We start from the raw sequence: 15,363 nt of genomic DNA, 5'->3' as shown, positions 1-15,363 counted from the left end.
ACAATTTAGCGGACACACCACTATAATTAGTGGATGCTCTGATGTTCCACTCAGAGAAGGTTTAAAGGCTCTGGCCATTGGCTTTGGCTAAGTTTGAGGTTTATTGGACTCTTAGTATGTTTTGATGGATTCTCCATCAAATGGTTGACAGAACCTATGTTCATAACTTTTCATGGTTCTTAGGTTTTGAACCTAGATGGGTTGAGCTGTGATACATGCATGTGCAAGGGATTCCTAGAGTTTCTTAGGTGGTTTGCTAGGCTCAAGATATCTATGTTTAAGCTAGGTTTATCAAGTGCAACTATGGATTTGGGATTAAACCAAAAATATGAGAAAAGAGAATAAATCTTGAGATTAAGATTGGGTACTTAGCTCTGAGATTTGAGAGCTTCCATGACTTCCAACTTGAAGATCCAACTTCATTAAATCCTTGTTTACATATCCAAAAGAGGGATTGGCCATTCATGAGCTTCCGCTTGCAAAAATTCCAAAAAGATGCATCAAAAGAAAAATCCAAGAGATGCATGGGTGATTGAGCTAGATAGAGATCTCTTGAACTTACTCTACATATGATGGATCCACCACTAGTAAGAAATCATCATTCTTGCACCAAAAACAACAAGTTAGCCCTTTGGAGATAAATCCAAGGCAAAAAACTTCTCTGGAGCTAACCATTGATCAAGTTGAAGATGCTCACTACTACAAATTGAGCTACCACTGTCGCCACTTTCACTATCGTAGAAGACAGAAGCAATGGTGTGATACTTCCACCGTTAGTTAGATCGATTTCAAGGCCTCGTAAGGAATCAAACCGGTAGTTAAAACTTGTATCACCCATAGTTTTACCATCAAGTGGGGTTGAATTTCACCGTCGTTTGGAAAGCCGAGCCGACTAAGATACGTGTTATGGCCGCTGGCCCTACACGACCATTTTGTTCTACCGGCGGTAAATTTAGCGTGAGTGTTGAATGTTCCAACTTCCAACACCATCTCACCACTTCTACCAGGAACCGTTGTATGCCTCATCTTTCCTAATGTGTATGCCTAGATCATGCATCATAACCACTCCTTTCTGCTTCTCTATCTTTAAGGTTGGCCTATTTAATCTAGGTCTGGGTGCACTTGTTGGCCTCATTGCACACACTCTTCCTCCTTCAATCTTTTAGAATAGATATAGAACAGATACATTGTTCCTCATCCTTGCTCTCCCAGGCTATGACCTAGTACTCATGGTGCAAGGTGCTGAATAGGAGAGCACCTTGATGATTGCACATCTTTTTTCTAGATCTTCTATTAACAGAAGATGTGCAATCATTAGGATGCTCTTTTGTTTAGCACCTCCATACTCCACAGTGGCATTGGGAGTAGCACTTATAGATTAGGTGCTTTATATTCCATCTTGAAGCTCTCACATCCAAGAAGTAGATCTACATCCCTTGACTGTGAGGGTTGAAGATGGAAGGTAGAGCACCTCACTAAGGGTGAAATTTTGTGAGGTTCTGCATCATTCTTGGCCTTCAAGATTAGGTGCTTTATGTTTCATCTCATAGCTCTCATGGTCGAGATACAGATCTGCATCCATTGACCATGAGAGGTGCGAGATGGAAGATAAAGCACCTATGTTAGTGCAAGTTTGCGAGGTGCTCCTTCTCCATCTCCTTCGACGGCAGCACATCGGCGTTGGGAGAAGTACTTCAGGATTCGGTGTTTTATATTCTATCTTGGATTTCTCATAGTCAAGAACATCCCTTGACTATGAGGGTTCCAAGATGGAAGGTAGAGCACCTCACTAAGGGTAAAGTTTTGGATGTGCTACGTATGGTCACTAGGTCGGCTTCTAGTCCATGCCCCTGGTGGAGTGATGGCTTGTATTTGGGAACCGTCATATGATATGGTTGTGTTATCTAGTACTTGGCAACGCTTTGGTGGTGGTTCGTCCCACAAAAAATGGAACTAATGAAGAAAGAAAGAGAACATCGAACAGATTCATGCATCGATACAGTTTTGGGCGCACACATAAGAAAACTAAAATGATAATAAACCATGATAATTAAGAAAATTCTCACTGTCATAATAATTAAAATAACATTACTTATATAATTACATTTCTACTGCTATCCTCAGACTCCCCATTCTTCTCAGCGACCTCCTTGGTGGTCACCATGCTTGTAGCTGGCCTTCAGGGTGCTTGGTGGTTTTTTTGTACCCCCTCCGACAGAGCCATCCCTAAAACCCTAATTCATATCTTCAGGATCGAGCCAGCAATCAAGAGAAGATTAGTCCTCCATACGATCTAGACTTATAAATAGAAATAGTAATATAGAGAGTGAGGGAGGAGGTGCTGGCCTATCGGTGCTCTCTCTCTCTATGGCTTGTACCTTGGTGGATCCAAGTTCTATCTAAGCTTGCCTCTAAGATTTCTCTAGTAATCAACTTCTGATTCAAGTAAGCATCTTATTTATATTGTTCATCAGGATTGCGACTCTTTTGAGTGCTTTATTCCTATTATAGAGGGAGTAAAGTATTAATCATAAGTGTAAGCATGGTGCTTAGACTTGGGTTAATCATGGATGCACCATACATTTCTAGATCGGTGGTAGCTCGCAAGGGTGACTCTTATAGTCTCATGGAACCCTCTATTGTTCACCTCCCATTTGTAGGCCAAGTAGGACCCGGTTATGAAGGAAAGCGTCCTCTACTGGTGTCTTTCCCTAGTAATGTCCCTAGTTGAATAGTAGAAGACATAGCTTACCAAAGTCAGAACAAGGGAACCATAGTTATCCTTGCTATACTCCTATTTATCCTAACCTTGTTGCCACCCTTAGTTAAGTTAGATCATAGTTTGTCTCACACGCTTCCATATGGATACGATACTTGGAATACTTTCAGGTGAAAGCTACAGCGGTATCCGTACGCTTGCGGATTTATCTGTGTGCGTTAATAAATACCAACACAAGCATAATGTCTGTCTACAACTAGTTGGCGTGCTTCGCATATGTTATTTCATCGGTGCTAATTTTCTTTGAAGTTCATTTTTACATCATGTACTACTCATTCTACATATTGGTATTGTTGGGGGCCTAGTTTAGTTAATGAGATTATTTTTTACACTCAGGGACTGGATCACTTGGGAAAGACAAGAAGATCATCGTTTGGGTGGTTGCACCACCTGGCAGTCAGTCCTCACTACCGTCCAGCTAGTCAGACCATTAGGCTCATGGACTTCATCGCCGACCAGTTGGATGGACTGTTCGGCGCTCACTTCTGTTTGGTGCTCACTTCACTGTCGACCAATTGGTGGGACTCCTCGATGTTTGGATTCTTTGTGCAAACATCACTAGCTAAGCTAGGGACTCCTCATCATTCGGATTCTTCATGCAAGCGTCACCAACTAAGCTAGGGACTCTTTTGCATTTAGATTCTTTGTGCAAGCGTCGCTAGCTAAGCTGGGGGGCTCCTCGGCATTTGGATTATTCATGCAAGCGTCGCTAGCTAAGCTGGGGACTCCTTGGCTTTTGAATTTTCCATACAAGAATCACTAGCTATGCTAGGGACTCCCTTGGTGGTCGGATTTTGCTATGTCTCGTCGGTCGATTTACATCTGTTGGCTTTCCTCCAATCCTTGTTGTGGTGTTTTGGGAGTTCTGAGGTGGGGGTGATATGGGGTCTCTGGTGAGGAGACTACCCACTTGAAGCCTTATGATGGACTATCTAGATTGTCTTACTCAGATCGAATTGAGGCCACACAACAGACACTAGTAGCTTTGTTGGGCTGTGCAAAGCACATTCCATTTCTTTGATCTCCGAAAATATTTGGATTCAATTTCTTTGACCCTGCTACATGATTCATTCTTCATCTTCCAGTAGGCTTAGGGACTAAGTGGCTACACTTCACTTGGCGGTGAATGTAGTGTTTTTCCTGGTTTATCCTCCTTATTGACTAAGTCTTGGATGATAATCAACCGACCTCACAAACGGAGTCTAAGTGGCTACACTTCATCTGAGGTGAAGAATTTTCAAATTGAATCTTGAGCTCCTTACATCCTTTTGGCAAGCCTTACTTGGTTAAGTCCAAGGTCTGTTGACTAGTTAAACTGGTCAACATTCATTTTCACTGATCCGCTAACTAGTTAAACTGGTCGACATCTACTTTCATCGCTTAGATCATCAGTTAAACTAGTCAGATTGCTAGTTAAACTAGTCGACTTCATGATTAATAGCTTAGACTTATTCAAGACAGCATTGATCAATGGATACAAGGTGCTTGGGGACTAGCTATGGTGGATATACCCCTAGGTACCCACGATGCAAGACATGGGCCACACCATCAGGGATGGTCTAGCCAGCAAGATCGAGGAAGATTTGATTTACTAGGACTATTATAGATGTTGTAATCTAAATAGAATACCTACCATATAACCAACTAGGATACTTTCCATGTAACCCTACCCCTCTAGAGTATATAAGGAGGGGCAAGGGTCCCCTAGTCGACATCAAATCCCAAGATATCTCAATACAAACCAACAGAGCAAAGGACATAAGGTTTTACATCATCTTGAAGGCCTAAAGCTGTATAAATATTATGTCATGTGTCTCTGTTACCATCTAGTTCCCGATCACGCGCACCTCTACCACACAATCTACCATCATGGGTATACTTGTCGGTGGACTACTGATGATATTTTGTTGACAGATTCATCTAGAATTTGGTGAATAGCCACCATGTTCACCATGGGCACAGGCTGATCGGCCTTAAGCAGATCAATCATATAGTGGTCATCGACGCGGTCATGCTCAATGTGGTCGATGAAAAGGTGGTGGATGGCGTCTTGATACACAGATCCTGTACCCACTAGCCCAAAGGGGTAGGGCTTGAACTTGTTCTCTATCAGGGCTTCATAGTCGGCGAGGCACAGGCCGGTGGTAGGAAGTGGTCGGCGTTGCACCATGTGCCCTTCTAGAGTGATCGTGATCACCAGATCAGAATCTTGCCACCTCGGGTGATGTGGCTGAGAAGATCACTCGATTGTAGTGGCTTGGTGACCTTAGAGTGTAGGAACTTCATCACTCATGGTCGATCGATCTAAGACCAACACTATGAGAGATAGGCATTCAGCTCAGCCATTGGTGACCTAATCGATGGACGATCAGATCGTCTTGATCAATGGATCTCCTAGCCTAGTGGCGTGGCACTGAGGTCGGAGATGTTGTTGTAGATGTTGGCACAATCGATATAGGCTGATTCTGCACTGCCTCCATGATCTCCCTGATGACATTGGCATCGATGACCCAAGTCATGGATCTAATCATGAATGACTGTCCTGGCTCAGGAAGGACCATGGAGCTCAAAAAGTGGACCATCTAGCTCGCCATCGAATTAGCATGCACACCCCCTACCTGGCATGCCACTGTTGATGAAATATGGTCGGCAGTCTACCGAGGGGTATGTCCATGGTAGTAGATGGATTGGTGGAGGTGCGCAAGATAAGAACTAGATGGTGACACAGGCGTAGAGACAACAATTTAGATAGGTCCATCAAGTCGATGTAATATCCTACATCATGTGTCTTTGATGGATTGTATATTATGATGAGATGAAATCAAGGGGGTCCCTACCTATCTTATATAGCATGAGGGTAGGGTTACAAGTTAGTTGAATCTAATCCTAATCGGTTACCTAATATGTGTTTACAAGGAATATGATATCTCAGCATATCTGATCAGATTTTCCTTTGTCATCAAGGATCCTTCATGTAGTCTTGTGGTGCAAGTCGACTAGTACCATGCACTATGTGGCTTGATCTTGTGGGCTGGACCTCCCCTGATGGCATGGCCCATGTCTGGCCCTATGGGTATCTAGGATTATACCCCCATAGACCAGTGGCTATAACACGTACTTTAGTCGGCTAGGCATTTCATATTATAGAGAAAATACAACCCCAATACCATTGACACATTTATCGTTCAACCATCGCTGCTAGAAGTTTCATCTATCGATTTGATTCCTTTTTAGGAATCACTATCGATCCAACCATCAGTGGAAGTGTCGCACCATTGCTTTAGTCTTCTACGGTAGTGAAACTGGCAACAATCATCGCTCAATATGTAGTAGTGAGTCCTTGAGGAGGTATCGGGCTTGTCCGCTTTAGAATCAGTAGGGCTCCTTGAGCACCTTCTCAAAGTGATTTGGGAGCTAGCCCTTCCCCATAGGGTAAGACCGGGTGGTGCAGGCAGCCACTGCTAGCATCTCTTCCCTATGGCGCTTCTTGTCCTTCTTCTTGTCATGGCACCGGCTAGCTATGTTGGCCTCATCATCGTCATCTCCCCTACTATGGTCGGTGGTGGCTTTGCCTATGCCACTAAAGTTGGCCAAGATAGCCTCCTCCCCCATGGCATACTCGGTGGAGACATCCAGCACCTCCCATGTAATTCTTGGGGCCTTGCACCCAAGTATGTGGACGAGCGCCTAGAAGGTGGTGTCATTGGTGAACACAATCGATAGCTCATTATGCTTCTTGGAGAAGCACTAGATGTACTAACAGAGGGTCTCACCTAACTTCTACCTATAATTATGTAGATGGAAAGAGCTACTAGGTCAAGTATATAGGTACCTTGGAAGTGTCCCACTATGGTCAAGCGAAGGTCAGCCGAGCTTTGGATGCTGCTAGCATCGAGCTACTCGAGCCATTCCCTCTATGAGTTGATAGGAGAAATAGCAGGTATTGGACCACAAAGTTGTCATCAGAACGCCGAGCCCTCATTGCAAGTTGGTAGTCCTCTAGCTAGTGGTTGGGGTCGGTCTCTCCATTGTACTTGCCGGTGTCGGTCAGTGCACGAAAACTCTTGGGGTAGCGATCCACCCGTATCTTGGCCTAGAATACCTAGGGACTATAGCAGTTTGGCTCAGGCTTCCATCTCATTAGTTGGAGCTTGGTGACTAGGCTAGGGCATGCTGCCTCGCCTTGATGGTGTCACTAGAAGTGCAATCAAGCCCTCATTATGGGTTTTGGTGATAATGACCACATGATCAGAGGGCTAATGAGTTTTATTGAGATGATAAGTGCTGACTTGTTGTCTTGAGTTTGTGTTGAAGATTTTTCTAGGCCTACTCACCCCCCTCTAGGCTTAGCAGGGATCCTTACAGTCACATATGTCTTGATCCTCCCTGATCCGATCATGCATAGGAGGTCGATGCGAGCCGGGTTTGGCCCTCCGCTCCTATGGAGGTTTGGCTCCCCTAGTCCTTGGATGGCTAGAGCTATTTGTGGAGGTGCCCCCACCAATGTTGTTTCCTAGCAGAATGTGAGCGTCAGAGTAATTCCCATTGAAGGTCAGCATCGGCTAGGATGGCCTTGATGTGGCATTGAGGTGGTGGGACATCGAGCTTCCCGCTTGCTGCTCGAGGGTGATGTGGAGAACATGTCAAGCATCCCAAAGCTCATTAGTCCTTGGGTCTGGTGTGTTGCAGATGTCACCGAGATAGTAGGTGGTAGCTGCCATGTTGTATGCCCCTAGGGGAAGCACAACATGTCAGGAGCCTCCGCACGACTATCGTTCTCGTGCTGGTTGGCCTGCTAATGCTTGATCTCTTCCCTTCTCCTCTCGAGCTTAGCATGGTCAGTCTCTAGGTCAATCTACTAGGCCTTGAGTTGCTCAGCCTTCTCCTTGAGGTAGGGGGCATGGCTGGTTAGGTAGAGGTCTTGGGGCATGAGATCAAGATCATCACCAGTAGCTAGCTCCTCATCAATGTAGAGGCACTTGTGGGTTAGGGAATAGCTGTCTGACTCATTGGATTCATACTCTAGCTCAAGCCCAAAGAGAACCTCAAGGAAAAGCACTTAGAGAAGGGATGTTTGTCCCTACAGCGCTAGAGAGGATAATGTTGTAGGGTGCATCGTGGCTCATGAGATGCTCCAACTCAAGCTAGAATGCCACCGTGGTGTTTTGGATACCATATGAAAGGTTTGGAAGGTAAGACTAGAAGTGGTCAGGCGGTGGACACCCTTCACCAGTGATGTTCTGGTGATGGGTGTTCACCAGTGTCTAGAACATCCGATGACATTTTGACATGATGGGCTTTAGGCCCAAACCAAGGAGGATCTATTGGGCCCCCACCTCCAGGTCTGCTACCAAGAGGCCCAACGGGGAGGGTATGACACCGGGGACTCATTGTCCTCTGATGAAGTGTCCTTAAAGAGGTGGAGTTCACCACTATGGTCAGTGATGTAGTCTAGGCTCCCAAAGCAGAGTGCTTGGCCAAGGGCGAAGGAGCCACCGGTAGTGACAATTTTGCCAGAGAAGCATGTGTTGACATTGGGTCAGTGCCTCTAGCTTTGGATACGGAGCATGTGGTTCTATCTATCACTGAACGATGATCACACATGATGTGCTCCCCTACCTGGTGCGCAAGCTGACATGGGTTCAGAACCGTGACAAACATCGAGTGTGTTTATCGAAGGTTGATGTGTGGGTCTTTGATGGCTCGGGCACTCAAAAGACACAAGGGACACAGTTTGTTTATCTTGTTTCAAGCCTTTGAGCTCTATGTACAGCAATATGGTGTTCTTCATGTAAAGAATGCAAAATTAGGGGTATTACAAGAAAGAAGTAGAGAGAGTTTGGTAGGGGATTGTGCGGTGCTTAGCGTTCTCCTTGTGTCCCTTCAACAGGAGCCTATGCCTTCCCTTATATTTCGAGGAGCGCAAGGGGTACAAAGCGAGCGGTATCTAACCTAGGGCTTCATGACCTGGTGCTCCTAGTTACTTCATCTTGGCACCACTAGGTACTCCTTTATCATGTAGGAGGGGCTGGCAATGTCGCAACCACTCTCTTACATCTTTGTGTAGCCTGGTTCTTGACTTTTAGGTGTGTCTGCCGCTGTGCCCCCCCCCCAAGATGAGCCTTCTCGAGGCTTCCTTGGTGCGTAAGGAGCCTTCCCCACTCAATGGGGTTGACCAGCAGGCCTGGAGCCCTCTGTCCCTGGGGCTTGGGGAGTCCCTTGTCCTAGTGTGTTATGCCCATTGTGTGACCTTGCCGAGGAAGTGGCCGATGGAGCCTCACAGCTATAGAATAGGCAGACGATACAATGCCTCTGTGCCTTTCATGCTCTAGGCGCCTAATAGATTTTGAAGCCAGTTTTTAGTCTTGGCTCAGAACGTCGATTGGCCACCGATTGAAGGCTCGGGTGGTCACTAGGGCAGGGGTTTCACCTAGGCTTCCCATCGGTTGGGATTCCTAGCATTGTGGCGAGCCCTCGAGCCCCGATGGATGGTTGTTGACTCGCTCGGGCTCATCCTCATGGCATCACGAGGCTCCTCAGAGGAGGTCAAACCATGGGCCACTGAGCCATCCTTACTTGGTTGGAGGGTATGCGTGAGTATACCCAATGGGTATAGTCCTTGAGCCCCTGAGCAATCCATAGAGTCGATCGGGGGATCATTCGATTTGCTATATTCTTCTCCAGGACTTAACATACTTCTATGTTAGACTCTCATCACTCCCCTTTTTTGTTCTCAAGCTATAATATCTATTCTGAGGAGGAAGAAGGGGGACTAAAATTTTATACTGAAGGCATTAGTAGAGGTTGCTCTTATTACAGCCGCGTCTAAAATATATTTAGAAGCACACACCACCTCTAAAAATACATTTCTAGTGGTGGATGAGATCTTAGCCGCTTCTAGAAATGTATTTTTTTTAGAGGCGGTTGGTTTAGAGCCTCTATAGAGACAGCTGTGACCATTGATGTGCTCCGTTCATTCCTACTTAGTTCTCTCTATTTGTAGAAGTCACTTTGCTAATCACTAACAAAGAATATAAATTAATAAAATTACAACGAACTCGAGGAGCAAAGTTGGTATACTACCAAGCAAAACATAAGCATCGGCATTGTAGGTTACACATTACAGACTATATTAAACCTAATAAAATGGTTCTTTCATCCGCATCACAACTAGCACAAATGGTATCTTGATTACATATATGTATCCCTTGTGAAAGAAAAAAATCTAAGCAAGCAAATCAGAACAAAAAAAAGAAAAAAAAATCCTCATAGAACCTCTCAACTTTGTTTGTCCTCTGAAATATTGTAGGAGCAAGCCAGGCTAAAATTGACAATCTGCGTAGAGGAAGAGAAAAACTAAAGTTGTTGCAACACCATGCCACCATACATTAATAGCAGTAGGTACAGTTAAGGTGACGGATTGAAAGAATGCATGCACAACATGAGGGGTGTAGGCAAAACTCCAGGAAATATGAAAAGAACACAAATCATAAAGAACACCACCCAAATGATATATTCATTATAGCTTGTCATTTGTAACCTCTTCGCAGGCTATCGATTCTTGTATTTTTAGAGATGCAACACATGATACACAACATAAGAGGTAAACAACAACAAACCTAGATGACTATGTTGACCGACAACCAACCTACATATTAACTTTTGAGAAAGGAATGATATTCTGGTTTAAACATTCTAGTTTAAACAAACAAATAACATTCTTTTTTGAAGCAAAATTCATTGGATATGAAAACCAATACATGAGACGTGGGCTGCACATGTCTACTACTCAAGAGGATTTACTTTTTAAATAAACAATCATAGTAAAAAAAAGAACATTGGTGATAAGTATTATCCGCTGACCTATATTTCAATCAGGGCATTGAACACATAAAGCATTTAAAGAAAGTAAAAATGCAAAGATATAATTTATGAATGTATATAATCTAGGTATCAAGACCAATAAGGATATGTGCAAAGGAAGCACAAAAGCATTGTGTAAATTCTAAGACACTCTAGAAGATGAAACTGGAGTACAACCTCTCTACAATCAGCTAATTCACCTCAGCAGAGTGTGCCAACAGACATATCACCTAATAATGACATCATTTTTTCTATAACCAGAAATGGAACCATCAATGCAGACCTACAAATCTGGAAAAGAAGAAAAAAAACAGCTATTGTTTGTTTGCAGTAACAAATTGTCTCGAAATGCACCTATGTAGAAGATACAAACTGAAAACAAATATTTTAGAAGTACTGCATAATATTATAGTCAATTACATAACTTAATCTGTCCTCCTAATCTTTTGGCATTTGGGAAAAAATCTCCACATCCGCGTAAAGTTATGCGCACTCTCCGTCGTGCATATCCTTCTTTCCCGTGCTTTCTCCTCCGTGGTGCGGTAGTTTCTAGCATGATTCATCTTCTTTGCACCAAAGCGCGCCATCCAAGGGAGACTGGCGCACCCGTTGGTCATGGGGGTGGCCAGTGGCGCCGCGGTGGTGAACGTCTCCTCGATCACGGGGCTTGTCGTGTACCCAGCGCTAGCTGCATACTCGGCGACCAAGGGCGGGCTAAACTAGCTCACGCGTAGCCTCGCCACCAAGTGGGCCAGCGACGGTGTGCGCGTCAACTGTGTCGCGCCGGCCGGCGTCCGCACGGGCATCTTGAGCAACAACGGGCTGAAGTTGGATCCGGAGACGGAGGTGAGGATGGTAGACACGGAGACGGCATGGGTGCCCATCGGTCGCCTTGAGGAGCCCAAGGAGATCGCGTCCCTCTTTGCGTTCCTCTGTATGCCCGTTGTGTCCTATGTCACCGGGCAGGTCATCTGCGCCGACGGTGGCCGCACTGTAACGACCTAAGTTTGTTACAATATAGGCAGTCATTTTCGACCATCCGAGTGAGCAGTCATCCAAGCCCTCGAACAGATCCCTGATGCCTTGCGCTGAACCAACCATCAAGAACCGACCAAAAGGGAACCCATAATTATCTCCTAATAGCCATGGTCAGGCTCATACCCAGAGCAATGGAGAGAAACCCAAATGGATTAAGAGATATCCTATTTGTCGGTGTTTTGGACTGGCGGGCCCTCAACCAACTAGTGAAAATGTACTACATGCCCCTAATCCCGGATGGTGATGCAAAGAGACGCAAGGTTTATACTGGTTTAGGTAATAGGTGCCCTACGTCCAATCTGAGAGATCGATCTTGTATTCCTTGCACCGAAGCACTTGTAGTAGGGGGTTACAAGTTGGGCGAGAGATGGAGCTAGTCCCAGGTCTCTGCGTGGAGCGGTGTGGATTGCTTGAGATGTTGATCTCAGGCAGCGGGGAAGCGTGCGTATTATAGAGTGTTGTGCGTTGCTTGCACGTGTGTGTGTTTGAATCTCCATCTATCTATGCGTGCATCTATGCGTGAGCTCGTGTGCTCATGTCTAGAAATGGCCCCGGTCACTCCCTTTTATAGTTGAAGGGAGGACAGGGGCAATACATGTGTTTGCTATGTAGCGTCTTGCGAGCGGAGGCGGTATGCCCAGCCCTATAGCCTGTCACTATGGCGGCATGGTCGATAGGGTGGTCTTGTCCTTGATGCACTGGAGCAACACGCCGGTCATGCCCGATCTTGTGCGACATGGGAGCTCCAGTGATGGCTTGACGCAGGGCATGGCACATGTTGTGGACGATGTGTCGGTCGCTGTATGTCGATAGCGTAGAGAGCTGAGGCTCAGTTGGTGCAGAGGCCAAACCATCGTGGGGGGCTCGGCGGGTGCGAATCTTGAGGCAACCAAGACCCCGAAGCGGATGGCCGAGGCTTGGAGGGAGCAGTTGGTCCTGTACACTGATTCTGAGGCTACAGGTACCTAGACTTGACTCCCCACACCGCGATGTCCTCGGAGCAGGGGTTAGGTAGCACAGTGTAGTATGGTTGTCAGTCATGGGCATAGTGCCGAGCACAGTGGCCGGTAACCCCTGCCTCGTCCTGTCCTAGACAGCATGGTGTTGATGCAACTCCCATCTTGTCGGTCACTCCGCTATGTCAAGCCGTCGTTCGGCTAACGTCATGGGAGTGGTTGGTCACGTTAGTTGGACATGACGTTCTATCAGGGAAATCGGTCGAGGCGAAGGCGACGGGGTTGAGGCCGAGCCGGCCTTGAGTGAGGTGAAGAATCGGCACCTTGTCTAAGGCCTTACGTGTGGGGCCTCGAGCGAGATGGAGAATCAATACCCCATCCGAGGCTTTACGTGTGGGGCCTCGAGCGAGACGGAGAATCAGTTCCCTGCCCAAGGCCTTACGTGTGGGGCCTCAAGCAAGATGGAGAATCGGTTCCCCATCCAAGGCCTTACGTGTGGGGCCTCGAGCGAGACGGAGAATCGGTTCCCCATCCGAGGCCTAACGGTTTCATTTTGGGCCGAGCCTGCTTCGGGTGGGCCCAGATTTTGCTTAAGGTGGGCCGAGCGGCCTAGCTGAGCCTCGGATAAGGTGGGGGTTACCGGTGGTTGTCCCTTGGCTTTTATATTTGTAGGGTCTAAGTGATTTTTTCGGTTTTTGCTTAGGGGACCCCTTTTTATGGTACCCGACAGTAGCCCCCGAGCCTCGGGGAGAGTGTGAGCGCTCTCCCTAAGGTTTTGATGAGCCTTGGTTCACGGTAGCTCCTAGCGGGATGGTGTTTCATACTCGAGGCCTCGATGGGTGCGTGTGAGCGCACCTACCGGGTGTAGCCCTCGAGGCCCTAGAGGAGTGGATTTATTCCTTCGGGGGCTTTTCTCGTGTTTGAGGGGTTTTATCGCATTTGTCGAGCCCACGAGTGCGAGTTTGGGTCACTAGGGTCTCGGCTTGGTTGCAGGAAGAGCCCTCGAGCCTCTATGCGGAGCAAGAGGGTGATCAGGAGTTTCCCTGTCTTTTTTGTGTGGCCCTCACGCATCCTTTTTGTTCGGAAGGAGGGGAGGAGTATGCCAGACTACCCTCGGTGGGTGTGAGCAGTGACACCTTTGGTAAGCTGTTATCGGGTAAGTCCGAGTGGAGGCCCATGCCCCATTCGATTGGGGTCGGCTGGTGGTCTAGAGACACACTCCAAAAGTACCAGAGGGCTTCTCTAGTGGGTCCTAGGGCCGTTCGATTGGCCCTGGGGTCTCGATGCCTCCCTTCGGTGGGATCCCATTCAGAGACCTCCGTGCTGGTCTCGGACACGATTTAGGGCATCCCGAGCGATCGCTTGCTTAGGCCTCGGCCATGTACGGGCTTGCCCATAGTCATCCCTGACTCTGTTGTCCTAGGGCGGCTATTGAGACCCTCGAGGGCCCAGCCTTCGAACCCCTAGACCGTAATGGGCTCAATGCCCTTTATCGCATTTTGCTGAGCCTCCGAGTGCAAGCTCGGGTCACTGGTATTCGACCTGGTTGCAGGAAGAGCCCCTGGGCCTCCGCATGGAGCAAGAGGGCAATCAGGAGTTTCCCTGTCTTTTTTGTGCGACCCTCACGCATCCTTTTCATTCAGAAGGAGAGGTTGTTTGCTAAGCCCTCGAGTGCGAGTTTGGGTCGCTGGGTCTCGGCTTGGTTGCAGGAAGAGCCCCCGAGCCTCTGCATGGAGCGAGAGGGTGATCAGGAGTTTCCCTATCTTTTTTTGTGTGACCCTCGCGCATCCTTTTCGTTCAGAAGGAGGGGTTGTTTGCCGAGCCCTCGAGTGCGAGTTTGGGTCGCTGGGTCTTGGCTTGGTTATAGGAAGAGCCCTCGAGCCTCCGCATGGAGCGAGAGGGCGATTAGGAGTTTCCTGGTCTTTTTTGTGTGACCCTTGCGCATCTTTTTCGTTCGAAAGGAGGGGTTGTTTGCCGAGCCCCCGAGTGCGAGTTTGGGTCGCTGGGTCTTGGCTTGGTTGCAGGAAGAGCCCCCGGGCCTCCGCACAGAGCGAGAGGGTGATGAGGAGTTTCCCTATCTTTTTTGTGCGGCCCTCACGCATCCTTTTCATTCAGAAGGAGGGGTGGAGTATGCCAAGCTACCCTTGGTGGGCACGAGCAGTGACACCTCTGGTGAGCTATTATCAGGTAAGTCCGAGTGGAGGCCCATGCCCCATTCGATAAGGGTTGATTGGTGGTCCAGAGACACACTCCAAAAGTACCAGAGGGCTTCTCTAGTGGGTCCTAGGGCCATTCGATGGGCTCCGAGGGCTTGGTGCCTCCCTGTGTTGGGATCCCATTCGGCGACCTCCCTGCTGGTCTCAGACACAACTTAGGGCATCCCGAGCGATTGCTTGCTCGGGCCTCGGCCATGTATGGGCTCGCCCATAGTCGTCCCTAACTCTGTTGTCTTGGGGCAGCTGTCGAGACCCTCGGGGGCCCAGCCTTCGAACCCCTAGACTATAACAGGCTCGATGCCCAGTTCCTTAGTCTCAAAGGAATCGAGTGGGGGATATTCCCCTCCCATCGGCTAACAACAGTGGGCGTGCCTTTTGAGGTGGTTTTCTCGAGGAGGCAGAACGGCGACTGCTGTCGCTGCGGTCGGATGCGACGCGATGTCAGCGGATGGGACGTTACTATGCATGCGTGATTAATAAGGAAAAGGTGGACGCGTGGGCGGTTTAATCA

The sequence above is a fragment of the Miscanthus floridulus genome, chromosome 15 (genome assembly GCF_019320115.1).
Source record: "Miscanthus floridulus cultivar M001 chromosome 15, ASM1932011v1, whole genome shotgun sequence".
NCBI classification, from domain to species: Eukaryota; Viridiplantae; Streptophyta; class Magnoliopsida; order Poales; family Poaceae; genus Miscanthus; species Miscanthus floridulus.
This window is presented reverse-complemented; position numbering follows the sequence as displayed.